The 15,156-nt window shown below is 44.1% G+C and overlaps 1 protein-coding gene across 1 annotated transcript in view; it reads left to right on the forward strand.

Annotated features, from left to right (window-relative positions):
• Positions 1 to 653: 653 nt before the first annotated feature.
• Positions 654 to 15,156, forward strand: part of NCAN (neurocan) — a 151,431-nt gene continuing 136,928 nt past the window's right edge. The window contains exon 1 of the mRNA XM_087921126.1: positions 654 to 737. The gene's annotated coding sequence lies outside the window, so the exon portion shown is untranslated. The remainder of the gene's footprint in view (positions 738 to 15,156) is intronic.

Below are 15,156 nucleotides of genomic sequence, written 5' to 3' on the forward strand. Positions count from 1 at the left end.
TTCTAACCATTATGGGATGCACCCATACACTGTTTAAAATAAAATTCTCCCTTGATGGGGGGGAGGAGGAAATAGGAGATCATTGTCTGTGCCAGCTACCCTTCCCCCCTAGATTTACAGCATGGGGGGTGAGCCCACGAGCGCATGCGCCGTTCTTTCTTTCTCTCTCTCTCTCTCTCTCCTCTCCCCCCGCCCCCAACCTTCTTGCCTTGCGATGCCGTTGCGCTCCGTTTTTCTGCCGAGGAGCGAGCGGGCAGGTGGGCAAGGCAGGGCGAGAGCGGGGAGGGTCGGAGAGAGCCGGAGGAAGGGGTTGCATCCTGTCTGGCTCTCCCCACCACCCCCACCCCCCATGGAGAAGCAGGGCGCAGGGAGGGGGCCCTGCCAACCTCTCTGCAGCTGCCCCCGGCTGAATTTGCGCCGGGTGCCCCTTTGTTTCCCAAGCTGCTCGCTGGGATTGGCTGCAGCCCGCCCCCACCAACACCCCCCACTCTCTCTCTCTCCACCCCCTCTTTTGCAGGGGATGCAACTGAGGGCGCTCAGCCCCCTCTGAAGCGGGTCGATCGCCCCCACCCAACCCCTTTTTAATTAAAAAGACCCCCCCTCCCTCCCTCCTCCTTCCTCCGCCTGGAAGCCGGCGGTATTTGAACCCCTGGCGGCGCTCGCCTAGAGGAAGGAAGGGGCTGCTGCTTAACCGCGGTGGAAGCCATGCATTCCTGCAGAGTTTGAAGGCGATTCAGGTAAGGGCTGTTTCTCGGTTCGTTGGCTTTCTCTTGCCTTTGAAAAGGGGGGCAAAAAAGAGAGAGAGAGAGAGAGAGAGAGAGAGAAGAGAAAGAGAGGGAGAGAGAGAGAGAGAAACTTTCAACTTGGGGAGAGAAAATAATGTGTTTTGACTGCCTCTTTTTGCTACCCGCCCGGCTCCTGTTTCTTTCGGCGCATCTCTCGGCTCGTTTTAGAAGTGAGCTTTGTTTTAACCCCGAACCCGGCTGGACTCTCAGGATGCGCCTTTTTTTTCCCTTCCGCGCGATCCTGACAAGGCTCGGCAAGGCGAGCTTTTAAGCGCTCCAGAGCGGAAGAACCATTACAAGAAAACCAAAACCAAAACCGGGATAGGATGATGATTAGAGAGAAGAGAAGGGGAGTCTATTTGGAGGGGGATCTTTTGGGGGAGGGGGGTAGATAAGGGGCTACGTGGGGCGGGGGCGGGCGGTGGGTCGCTTTTTGTTAGGTTTGAACGGTGGATCCCTCTCAAGTCCGTTTCACTGCTTGGAAAGTGACCAGCTGCATTGCCCAGCCCCACAGACCACCTAGGTTTTTTTTCTCTCTCTCTCTTTTTTTCTCCTTAACATTGGGACAAAGAAATGTTTTATTTATTAAAAAAAAAACTAGGCTGCCTTTTACCTTTTTTCCCCCCTGCCCATGGAAAAGAAAAAGCTTTTGGGGGTAAAAGGGAAGGGGGAAAAAGCAGGCAAGGGGGTGAAGAGTTTGAAAGAGAGAGAAGGAAGAGGATCCACCGAAGTACACGAGAGCTGCCGAAATTGGAAGATGGAAGGAAAAGGGGTTTGTTTGTTTTTTAAATGGGTGCCAAATATTTAAATATTTTAGAGCTGCTGTATCGCTGCTGCTGTGGGGCTTTTCCTATGTGGCTGGGGTTGATGGGAACTGTAGTCCGGTGTATCCTGGGAGAGCTGAGATTCGGGAAGGAGGTAGGAAGCACACACCGGTCCCTTTGGGGGAAGTCAGAGGGTGGGGAGAAGGAACGGGAAGCGTGAAGGGAGTCAAACAGGTGAGCTTCCGAACAAGAGGTTTACAAAGACCCCAAAGGGAAGTCAAAAACCTTGAGAGCCGAATCTCCTGGGGTATGAACAGCCAGGAGTGCAGCGCTTACAAGATAAGCAGAAGGGCAGGAGAGAATTCCCATCAAAGTGAGGAGGAGAAAGGAAAAGAAAAGAACTAGTGGAATAATTGATGGATAGATAATTAGACGAACGAACCAATGGTCGAAGAAATTGTCTTAGCTCTGGGTGTTTTGGTGGAGAAGAGAATCCCTTTTGACAGAAGGAAGGCTAAGACCCCTCCAGAGTGTGCAGAGAGTCAGAGTAACACTTGGCCATTATGATTATCCCCATTCTCTTTAATATTTAATTGCGAAATATTTTTTTTTTTAAAAAAAAAATTTCATTAACTAAGGAGCGAGGGCCATCCACTTTCCGCTCAGAAATAAGCTGGAGGGTTTCAACAAGGCTGTAGTTCCATTTCGTGGACACCTTTACGATGTGACGGAATGCTGGCAGTCTTGACGAGAACAATATATCTATCTATCTATCTATCTATCTATCTATCTATCTATCTATCTATCTATCTATCTATATTTAATCCTGGTTGCTACTAAATGGATCTCTGCCGTTCTCCCAGGTTTCTTCCTGGGGTGAGAACAGAAGGCTCCCATCAGAAGGCTTAATTTTGACAATCTATAGAGGTGATACATGGAAAAAAGGGGTGGGAGCGGAAAGGAGGAACAAAGGATGAATCTGCTGAAAAACCAGGGCTTGTGCAGCCAGGGGCCTTTGGCAGAATTTCTACAGGAATTAACCACAGTGGGGTTCAGGGGGGTTTAGTCTGTAAATCAGGATTAAGGGCTCAGCGTTTTTTTTTGAAACCAGTTGTGGTTTCTTCAGTGTCTGAGCAAATGTGGCTGGGCAGGCGATGAACATATATCTTATTGTGTCATATTGGTTGTAACAACACCCATCAATCAGTCAAGCGTACTTTCGTGGATGGTCTGAGCCCAACTAGTTTGGTTGCATTTATGGTTTGTGTGAATCTTGAAAACGGGGATTAAGAGTGAGTCAATGAAACCTGGAAATGGGTATTGTGTGGAAGGAGCCTTTATGTTCTCTGGGGTTTACACCTTAAAGGCGGAATGCTGGCTATACGATATGCCCAGGAGCTCTGGTGCCAAATAAGGTTTGCAAAAAACAAAACAAAACTGCCCAAGCTGGAAGATAAACATAAAAATGGGCTGGTGGATTGTTTGTGTTAAACTAGCTTTGTAGCCCAGGGTGGCAAAAAAGGTGAATCTAGAACTTCAGTGCCTGGAGAAAGTCCGTGAGATTCCGTTTCTCAGCGGTCTAACAATAGCAACACAACGAGGAGACATAATGGAGCAAACTGGGTGATTCAGCAGCTCCCTTTAACTTCTGGTTAACTTTTGATGCAGAAGAAATTCTGGGCTACAGATTTTTTATTTCATTTGGATGGTCTTCTGCAGCCATCTCTGTGGGTTGGAAGTTGTGTGTGTTTGTGTGTGTGTGTATTAAAAACACACCCCGACCTGTCCTTTCTTACCTTATTCAATAATGGTGCAGTTGTGGTTGTTGTGGTTGGAGGGCAAGCATCCTGTTCCCCCCAAGTCCACCCTCAGCTTCTTAGGATGTGTGGAACTTTTAGTCTTAAAAGGATGAGAATGAGGGCCACATGCCTTGGAATTTGAGTTATATATCTTAATCACCCTAAATATGTGCAAGGGTATATGGGATAAGGAGCAAGATCTTTGGTGGGCAGAGGTACTCTTTTTCTGCCAGGAGTATTGTGTTTTGCGTACTTCAAGGCAAAGTTGTAAAAAAAAAAAAAAGGTCCCGGGGGTTGTTGAGGTTAAGCTTCACATGTTGTAAATTGCACGAGATTTCTACATTTCTTTCAGCATCTTTGCAAAATGAAACTTTTTCTGATGCAATACAATGGGACGGTTAGGAAGGGAATATCTCTCGTTCTTTCAAAATTCTGTTCTGTTGCTGCGAATACAGGTAGTCCTTGATTTATGGCCACAATAGAATAGAATAGAATAGAATAGAATAGAATAAAAAATAGAATAGAAAATAGAATATGGAATGGGACGGAATGGAACAAAACAGAACAAAATAGAAAAGAAAGTAGAAAATAGAATAGAATAGAAATTGAGTATGAAACAGAATAGAGTAGAGTAGAGTAGAGTAGAGTAGAATAGAATAGAATAGAATAGAATAGAATAGAATTCTTTATTGGCCAAGTGTGATTGGACACACAAGGAATTTGTCTTGGTGCAAATACTCTCAGTGTACATAAAAGAAAACATACATTTGTCAAGAGTCAAGAATCATCATAATAATAGTCATAGGGTACAAATAAGTAATCCAATCATACTAGGAAACAGTCAGTATAAATCGTAAGGATACAAGTGACAAAGTTACAGTCATACAGTCACAGGTGGGAGGGGATGGGTGATAAAGAGTGATGAGAAGATTAATAGTAATCGTAGTGCAGACTTTGTAAATAGTTGGACAGTGTTGAGGGAATTATTTGTTTAGCAGAGTGATGGCTTTCGGGGGAAAAACTGTCCTTGTGTCTGTCTAGTAGTTCTGGTGTGGAGCCCAAGCTTTCTGCAGCTAAGCAAAGCAGATGTTAAGTGAGGTTTTTGCCCCATTTTGTGACCTTTCTTGCCGCAGCTAAGTGAATCGCTGCCGTCATTAAGTTAGTAAATGGTTGCTAAGCAAATCTGGCTTCCCCGTAGACTTTGCTTATCAGAAGGCTGGCAAATGGCCATTCCACGACACCGTTGTAAATATGAACTAGTTGCCAAGCACATCCAAATTCAGATCACGTCACGACAGAGATGCTGCCATCGTTGTGTGAAAAATGGCCATAAGTCACTTTTGTCAGTGCTGTTGTAACTTCAAATGGTCATTAAATGAACTGTTCTAAGTCAAGGACTGCCTGTATTTTAAAATGTCCGTATGGCACCTGGGGATATAGGTATAGTATCCAAGTGTGTTTCTTCTCATCTATTGCACAAGTGTGAGATTTACCTTTGGGAAGTATTTGTTTGAAAAACTCATTTCCACTAAGAGTGACGGTGTCATGCCCCTGTTGGAATACGATTCCGAGGGAGAGGTGGAACAGCTGACAGGGAGTGGGAGTGTGGCTCCGGTGGCTGTGGAGGAAACTGGGGAAGGGCACAGTCCAGTTGGGCGTTCAGAGGAAGGCCCAGGTCTACCCCATCTTCATCCTAGGGTACGCAGGGAGGAATGGAGAAGGGAGCAACGTGAGTTGCGTGGTTTATGGGGGAGGAAAGGGTCCTGATCCCCTTCATTGGTTGCAGCTGGGAAAACTGTTTAAAAAGGCAAACTACACAAAGCAAAGTGTGAATTATTTTGGTTTGTCAAGTCTTATCTGAGTTCTGGCATCCTCCCAAGTGTGTGGGTTTTGTTATCTTTTGACGTCTTCAATCCCTTATCCTGCCCTGTCTCGTTAATTGTTGCAGTGTGGTTTGTGTTGGTTTTTACTTGTAAGTTATATGTACTTTGGTTTCGGATGGAATTTCTTCCCTTTAAAAACTGTTCTTTGGAGAGTTTTTTCTCCAGCCAATGATAACTGGACATTGGGGGCCAATTTGGAGGAATTAATGGGACTTTACCTACTTTTGTGACTTTGTTGCTTTTGTGCCATGCCCCGGTCATCACAGACAGGTTCCCAGTTTGACCACAGTGTGGTATGAATGAATGAGCCATATTTCAGTCTAATCTACCTCCCAGGGAAAGTTCGGAGGAGAGAAATTTACCATCTTGAATTTTATGGAGGAAAGACAGAATGGTAAAAGATAAGATAGGTGCCCTTTTGATTAGAAATGAATACATTGTTTGCCAACACAAACAGCACCCGCCTTGGGTTAAACAAAATAAAACAATAAAAAAATAAAAATTTTGCTATGCTGAAACAGTATTATTGCAACAACATTGTTCTGTTAATTAGCCCCTAATTGCTGCTTGTTTTCTATATGGCTGTTTGCAAAATTAATTAAAGGAAATAAAAAGCTAAACAAATTTGGGAAGGGAACTACATTTATCAACTGTTACTAGATATAATTGCTACATGAAACCTCTATATCAGATGCTCCAGGGGTGGGATTCAAAAATTTTAACAACCGGTTCTGTGGGCGTGGCTTAGTTGGTGGGCGTGGCTTGGTGGTCATGTTATTGGCTGGGTATGGCCAACTCAATAGCACTCACATCGAGGCGCTTCCCCGCCTGGCCTCTCATGACTGTGGGGATGCTGCAACAGTCGTAAGTGTGAAAAAGGGTCATAAGTCACTTTTTTCAGTGCCATTGTAACTTTGAACGGTCACTCCACACAAGCAAAGTACCAGCAAAGGAAGGGAAAAAAAACTCCAGAGAAGTTCCTGAGACAGGAAGTCTAGTCCTGCCAAGAATGTAATAAGGGTTAACGGAGAGGCAGTTTCTGGAAGCAACATCAGAATGTTTCCTTCCTGCCTTCCTTACAGGATTAGGCCAGTAATTTCTTCTAACAACCGGTTCTCCAAACTGCTTAGAATGTTAACAACCGGTTCTAGTGAATAGGTGCAAACTGGTAGAATCGCACCCCCGAGATGCTCTGTATTTTAATACCACTTTTCTGAAATGGATGGGGATTAAGTACACCTTAGGTGAAAGGAACAAGATTTCAGGCTTAACGGGACGTGGTTACGAGGATCAGAAATGAGACTGTACGCAAACAAGGAAAACATTGGATTCTTAATATGATGACCTGGTTCACACAACCAGCTGAAACATAAATGACTGCACCCCTTCTGAACTTTGTCATGTGTGCATCTAGGCACAACTCTCTCGACAGGACAAATCTTAAACTAATGGAACCCCTATTAATGATCTAGCTCTGAATGAATTCAAAGAGGCAAAGGGCCATCAAGGAATGCTGTGGGAATCGCTGGATAAATTCAGGAAGGTTTTGGCTGCCCACTTTTGGGAGCAGAACTGCAACATTAAGAGATTCTTAAAGGGCTCTTCTTACAGCCTTAAGAATAGTTTAGCTATCGTTGGAAAAAGAGGTCAGGACAGGTAGTCCTCAACTTACAACAGTTCATTTAGTGACCGTTCGAAGTAATGACGGCACTGAAAAAAGTGACATAAGTTTTTAAAACTTATAACTGTTGAAGCATCTTCATGATCATGTGTGATGTCCTGGGGCGTGGCACAAAGGCAACACAGTCAGCAATCAATAAGAGTCCCTCAATTATCTCCAACTTTGCCCTCAATGTCCAGGTTACCTTCTGGCTGGAGAAAAACCCTCCCAGGAACAGCCTTTGACTGCAGAAATTAAGTCCAAAACATGGTCAACACAAACTGTAACTTAAAGTCCAAACAAGCAGGGCAGGAGCAAGAATTTCGGACTTCAGACTTTAAGGCAGGGCAAAACTCACATGGTTGGGAAGACACCAGGAACAAAGATAAGCCAGGACAACACAAGATAAAGTCACATTTGCCCTCCACAGCCTGCCCCATGCATCCTGCCTTTCTTATCAACTGTCTTCCCAGCTGTGGCTAGTGAAGGGAATCAGGGCCCTTTCCTCCCCCATAAGCCACGCAACCCACGTTGCTCTCTTCTCCGTTCCTCCCTGCATGCCCTAGGATGAAGAGGGGGTGAGCCTGGGTCTCTGAACTCCCTCTCCCTTGTTCTACCTCTCCCCTGCTCTGCCTAGCCGGACTCTGCCCTTCCCCAGTTTCCTCCACAGCCAACAGAGCCACACTCCCATTCCCTGTCAGCTGTCTGGCTTCCTCCTCGGATTCAGACTCTGACAGGGGCATGACATGTGATCAAAATTCAGATGTTTGGCAAGTGATGCATATTTATGACGGTTGCAGTGTCCTGGTTCCCTTTTGTGACCTTCTGACAAGCAAAGTCAATGGGGGAACTAGATTCACTTAACAATCATGTTAGTATTGCAGTGATTCACCATTTGTGACCTCCCCAGCTGGCTTCCAACAAGCAAAGTCAGTGGGAAAAGCCAGATTCACAACTGCATGATTCATTTAACAACTGCAGCGATTTGCACAGCAACTGTGGCCAAAGTGGTTGAGAAATGGGGCACAACTCACTTAACAATTGGAAATGGGGCACAACTCAATTAACTGTCTTACTTAGCAATGAAAATGTTGGGCTCACTCACTGTGAGTTTTTTCCCCGTTTGCTCCATTTTACGACCTTTCTTGCCTCGATTGTCTAGTGAATCACTGCAGTTGACAAGTTAGTAAGCCGATTGTTAAGTGTACCTGGCTTCCCGAGATTCACTTTGTGTGTCGGACGATCGCAAAAGGAGACCATGTGACCCTGGGACCCTGCAGCGGTCATAAATACGAACCAGTTGAAGCGCCTGAATTTTGATCAGGTGGCCCTGGGGAATGCTGCAAAGATCACAGCTGTGAAAAACAGCCATAAGACACACTTTTCAGTGCCGTTGTAACTTGAAGCAGTCACTAAATGAAGCATTGTAAGTCGAGGACTACCTGTATTTCGTATTCCCTCCTATCCCCCAAAAATTTCATTTTAATGTATGCCGATCAGTGTACATTCAAAGCAGAGGTGATATTTGGCAGGTTCTGACCAGTTCTGGAGAACCGGTAGCGGAAATTTTGAATAGTTTGGAGAATCAGCAAATCCCACCTCCGACTAGAGATTTTACAGTATCCTTCCCCTGCCATGCCCACCAAGCCACGCCCACAGAACCGGTAGTAAAAAAAAATTGAATCCCACCACTGATTCAAAGTGACAATAAAGTTAATATTCTATTCTATTCTAATTTCTATTCTATTCTATACTATTCTATTCTATGTTCTATTCTATTCTATATTCTATTCTATACTATTCTATTCTATATTCTATTCTATGGAATATTATATTCTATACTATTCTATTCTATATTCTATTCTATTCAATATTCTATTCTATACTATTCTATCCTATATTCTATTCTATTGAATATTATATTCTATACTATTCTATTCTATATTCTATTCTATTCAATATTCTATTCTATACTATCCTATTCTATATTCTATTCTATTCTATTCTATTCTATTCTATTCTATTCTATTCTATATTTCATTCTATTCTATTCAATATTCTATTTATACTATTCTATATTCTATACTATACTATACTATACTATACTACACTACACTACACTACACTACACTACACTACACTATACTATTTTCATTCCATATTCTATTCTATTCCATGTTCTACTCTACTCTACTCTTTGCACAGGTCCAGTGAAAATGGTTTAGAACAGTGTTTCTCAGCCTTGGTAACTTGAAGATGTGTGGATTTCAACTCCCAGAATTCCCCAGCCAACTCTGGCTGGAAGTTAAAGTCCACACATTTTCAAATTGCCAAGATTAGGAAGCACTGATTTAGAAAACAGACTCAGGCTGCATTAGCACAATACAGAGAACCAGGTTGGCTGAAAACCAAGAGACCCCATTCACACAAACATCAACTTGGATTGCCGGTTTCGCGGCTTATACTGGTATGTGAATCCATCAGGTTATTGATCGATGGATCGTGTAAAAGAACCCAGGACATGGTTTAATTCAGTAACCAGGATAAGAAGCTTGGGGCCTGAATGCAGCTGTTGATTGGGAGATTCGGGGGAGGGAGGAAGCCGCTAGTTTGCTTTTGATTACATCATATTTTAAATCTAGATTTCAAATTGCTCATATGCCACAATTAGGCCTAACGCAAAGCTGATATCGCTCTCGATAAGATAGGAGAGAAAATCTGTTGCAACATGGGAAAAAAACCCCAGCCTCTTTCTAGGTTGCCATTTCTTCACCTCTCCAGGTAGTTTTTTTTTTTTAATTATCAGATCCATATTTCTGCTGTTTTGCTCCAGTGCCTGCACTGAGAATAGCTCACTCTCCCAGGTTCATTCTCCCAGTAAGGGTCTTGTTAAAGAGCAAAGGTTCCTACTGTATTTTCATGACCTGTTTCTGTTTTTTTACATTCTGTGTATGAATTTCTGTTGGGACAGATTCAGTCAGCTGGAAGGGACCTTAAAGGTCTTCTAGTCCAACCCCCCTGCATAAGCAGGAGACCCTATACCATTTGAGACAGGTGGCTGTCCAGTCTTTTTTTTTTTTAAAAAAAAAAAACCTCCGGTGATGAAGCACCTATAATTTCTGCTGTTCCACTGGTTAATTGTCTTCAGTGTTAGGAAGTTTCTCCTTAATTCCCAGTTTCTTCTCTCCTTGATTAGTTTCTATCCTTTGTTTCTTGTCTTTCTCTTGTGATGCTTTGGAAAATAAGTTGCCTGAAACAATGTACATCCCTCATCTCTTTGCATTAGGTAAGGTAAATAAGATTAAGATAACCTTTATTGTCATTTTTTTACTGTGAACACACCGGTATGCATTAAAAATGAAATTCTGTTGCCTGCTCTCAAACGAAAGCATATATCTATCCATATACATACATAACACACATATACACCTGCTATATACATACATTTATACCTATACACACACATATATGTGTGTATGTGTGTATGTGTATAGATAGATACAGTAGATAGATAGATACAGTAGACAGACAGACAATCTGAATGTTCTGCTTTGAAGATAGATAGATAGATAGATAGATAGATAGATAGATAGATAGATAGATAGATAGATAGATAGATAGATAGATAGATAGATAGATAGATAGATAGGCAGGCAGGCAGGCAGGCAGGCAGGCAGGCAGGCAGGCAGGCAGGCAGGCAGGCAGGCAGGCAGGGAGAGATGATAGATAGATAGATAGATAGATAGATAGATAGATAGATAGATAGATAGATAGATAGATAGATAGATGATACGCAGGCAGGCAGGCAGGCAGGCAGGCAGGCAGGCAGGCAGGCAGGCAGGCAGGCAGGCAGGCAGGCAGGCAGGCAGGCAGGCAGGCAGTGAGAGAGATAGATAGATAGATAGATAGATAGATAGATAGATAGATAGATAGATAGATAGATAGATAGATAGATAGATAGATAGATAGATAGGCAGGCAGGCAGGCAGGCAGGCAGGCAGGCAGGCAGGCAGGCAGGCAGGCAGGCAGACATTCTGAATGTTCTGCTTTGGATGATATATATACACACACTCACATATACATACACTCACATATACATACACACACATATACATAAACACACACACACACATATATACAGACACATACAGAGAGAGAGAGAGAGAGAGAGAGAGAGAGAGAGAGAGAGAGAAAATCTGGATGTTCTGCTTTGGAGACCCTGAAGCCCCCTCCCAGAAGGTAACAAGGAAAACAGGTCATGAAGAGGATGTGTAGGATCCCAGACAATACTGCAATCCCTGCTCCAGAATCGCTCATATGCCATGTCCTGGGATAGAAGGGAGAGAACTGCCAACAATCTTTTCTGCCATCCTCACCACTCTTCAATCTCAGTGAAGGATTTCTTCTCTGAAATAAATTGCCTGGGGTTTTCACGCATGGCCTCTGAGGACCTGAAGAGGCATAGCTCATTCCATCAAATAGCCCCTCTCCCTTTTAAGCCACCTTTTCCAGGTAACATCTGAGGAGCAAATGCTGAGTAATATAAAATGCGCACCTCTCCCACTGGAGATGCCGATGGGTTGAATGTGACTTCTGGCTCTTTTGTTCTGGTGAAAGCTATTAGCTGGCAAGGAGTCCAGCCACAATTGGGAGCAATTGACTAGAGTATCAGCTGTAGTCACTCAAGGGCAACTGCGGCGTCCCTTTTTGGCGACAAATTCTGGTGGAACAAAATAACATCGACGATGATGAACTGCAACTTTCACTAGGCTGGCATCTGTCACCCTCCAGATGCAGCTGGTCTGCAGCATTTAGAAGCGCCATTCAGCATGGTCAATGTGCAGAGGAATGCTGGGAATTGTAGTCAGGCAGCATCCTAAAGAGCCCGGGTTACCTAAGTACCTGGTCTTAATCAAGCCCATTTTTAAATGTTGAGAAATTCCCAGGTATTCTGTTGTCCACCCCCTTTAGCTTAATGACTGCAGTTCAGTTGAGATTATCTTCTATTCAGCAGAAACATATAGGTGGTCCTCGACTTACAGCAGTCCATTTAGTGCCCTTTGAAATTGTACTGAAAAAAATAACCTATAAGCTATTTTTTCTTATCTATATATATAAAAGTGCAATACCACTCATGCATCATCACAAAATCTCCAGAACTGTAAAGCCTACAAACTTGAAATTTGGCACGTATGTTCCTCTTGGCTTCTAGGTGCTCAGTAAGAAAGGATTTTTCAAAATGACCATCAGAGCATTATTATTTCGTATATTATTATTAACACGCTCTGATGCTAAGGAGTTCTACTCCGCCTCCCCACCTGAAAAGAAATCTCTTCCAAATACAAACACAAGCAGAGGGGAAGAGTTTCAGTTTCAGAGCACCAAGCAGCTTTAGCACAGAACAGTTAAGCTAAGCCACACCCAGGCTCCTTGCTGTCTCCTCCTTGCTCACACAGCAAAGATTGTTTCAGTTTCCAAACAGCCCTCAACTCTCTCATATACTGACAGGACGCTAGCCAGATGAATACCGATGGATGCTGGTAGACAGAGGCACAATTTTCCCCACTTCTTTTCCTCCCCCAAAACTAAGCCCAACCACATAACTTTCGTAGCGATGCACGAGTATCGAGCTAGTGAATTATAAGTGTAATGTTTTTCACACTTACGACCATTTGCAGCATCCCTACGGTCACATTCTCAAAATTCAGGTGCTTGGCAACTGACTCATATTTATGATGGTTGCAGTCTCCCAGGGTCATATGACCCCACCCATTGTGACCGTCTGACAAGCGAAGTCAATGGGGAAGCCAGATTCACTTAACAATCCTGTTATTAATTTAACAGTGATTCACTTAACATCAGTAGCAAGAAAGGTTGTAAAATGGGGGCAAAGTTCACTTAACAAACATTTGATAAGCAACAGAAATTTTGGACTCAATTTTGGTGATAAGTCGAGGACTACATGTATAAATACTTCAGTAGCAGATGCACAAAAAGAATCCTTGACTTATCACCACGAATTTTGGCCACATTTGCAGCAATATTGCCCCGTTTTTCTCTTTCTGGTTCTCCCCAAATGAACCCACAGTGACAAGGATGAAGGGAAAGAGTTGCCGTTGAATGAGAGTAACTCAATGGGCAAAAGCACATAAAGACGCAGTGTGAGTATTGGTTGGTTAAATTTATATTCCACTATTCCTAGAGGAGCTTACGCGTAGAGCTTGTCTTTCTTCTGTTTTTCCCCATGGCAGTCCTTTGAGATAGGCTGAGCCAGGGGTGGGCTTCAAAAATTTTAGCAAGGGGCTCTCTACAGGGGTGGGATTCTACCAGTTCGCACCTATTTGCTAGAACCGGTTGTTAACATTCTAAGCAGTTCGGAGAACCGGTTGTTAGAAGAAATTACTGGCCTAATCCTGTCAGGAAGGCAGGAAGGAAACATTCTGGTGTTGCTTACAGAAACTGCCTCTCCGTTAACCCTTATTACATTCTTGGCAGGACTAGACTTCCTGTCTCAGGAACTTCTCTGGAGTTTTTTTCCCCCTCCTTTGCTGGTACTTTGCTTGTGTGGAGTGACCGTTCAAAGTTATAATGGCACTGAAAAAAGTGACTTATGACCCTTTTTCACACTTACGACTGTTGCAACATCCCCACAGTCATGAGAGGCCAGGCGAGGAGATACATGCCTTGATGTGAGTGATATTGAGTGGGCCATGTCCAGCCAATCACATGACCACCAAGCCACATCCACCCAGTCACATGACCACCAAGCCATGTCCACCATTTAAGCCACGCCCACAGAACCGGTTGTTAAAAAAATTGAATCCCACCCCTGGTTCTCTACCTGGTTGCTGGGTGGGTGTGGCTATGGTGGGTGTGGCCTAGCCAGCCTCCTGCACCACAGTAGCGGGGGTGCATTTATGCCCTCCCCAAGGTCTGGAGGCTTTACCTGAGCCTCCGGAAGGACGAAAACGGCCTTCTTGAACTTCTGGGAGGCCCATTTTTCACCTGCCCCAAACCTCCGCACATGCCCTGCACTTACCTGAATCCAAAACGGGCCACGTGGGGACTCCTGGGAAGGGAGGGGTGGTGTGGGCGGGGCCATGCAGGAGTGGGATTTCGGGCTTCTCCGAACTGTGCAGAATCTTAGCCAGGGGTTCTCCTAAACCCCCACAAACCCCCAGCAGCCCACTCCTGGCCGCTGAGCTAAGCAAGACCGATTGGCCCTAAGTCAGATAGTGGATTTTCAAGGCTAGAATTTTGGCTTCCCCCTTTCTTAGTGCGATATTTTCACCTCTGAACCTCCTTGGCTCTTGAACTGAAAAGGAGGGACTGGCCCAAAATTGCCAGGAGGCTTCTGTAGATGAAGGTTAGGGAGTTTTAGTCCGGGTATCCCTGTTCACAATTCAACCTTTCACCACTATCCCACGCTATCTCTAGTGTTGCAGATTGGCCTAACGTCCCCCAGGAAGTTTATATTGTTCGGTTGGGGGGGTGGGACTAGAAGGTAGGTCTCCCCACTCCTAACAGCACCTTAACCCTATACCCCACAAGTGGAAAGGGAACAAACCTGAGCTAAGAGGGGACACTTACTTATTCCTGCTTTTAAAAGGCTTTTTTTTATTAGGCCTTTGGAGAAAGTAATTCTTACGAGGAAAAAAAAATCCAGTAACTTCTCTCTCGTTCAGGACCTAGGACAGCTCCCGAAAGCTGACGGAGATTTAGCCAATAGAACTCGCTGTAGCATAACGGTTGGACCATTCCTCCCAATCAGGCTGCAGATTCCAAAAGTTTTAGAATTTGCACGGTACTTCTGGTGTGTGTGTGTGTGTGTGTGTGTGTGTGTGTGTGTGTGTGTGTACTAAGTAAGGCATTTTTCTAGTTCCATTCCATAAATAAATAAATAAATAGATCTGGGGACATAGATAGAGTACCGAAGATGCATCATTTCATTCCACGTGTCGTCTCTACCTATCTAATGGGATGCTGTCTTTTGGGAGAAAAGAGCATCCTCGCCACAAGCAGAGCAGGCAGAGATACATTTTTGACTCTTTTTGAGATGAATTTTGGGGTGACGATGGAAAATTCCTGTACATGGGTACCTTAAGGCCAGGGAGGGCTAAACACATCTGTTTCTGATCCAGTAGTGGAAAAGCCAAGAAAAATCACATCTGCAGAATTTGTTGGCATGTTTTTGTGAGGAGTAGGTAGAAATCCAAAACTGAGCTACAGTTGAAGTGGTTGCCTGACTTTATGCTACACTTTCTC

Source organism: Pseudonaja textilis, chromosome 1 (assembly GCF_049901715.1).
Source record: "Pseudonaja textilis isolate UNSWEBS1 chromosome 1, rPseTex1.2, whole genome shotgun sequence".
Lineage (NCBI taxonomy): Eukaryota > Metazoa > Chordata > Lepidosauria > Squamata > Elapidae > Pseudonaja > Pseudonaja textilis.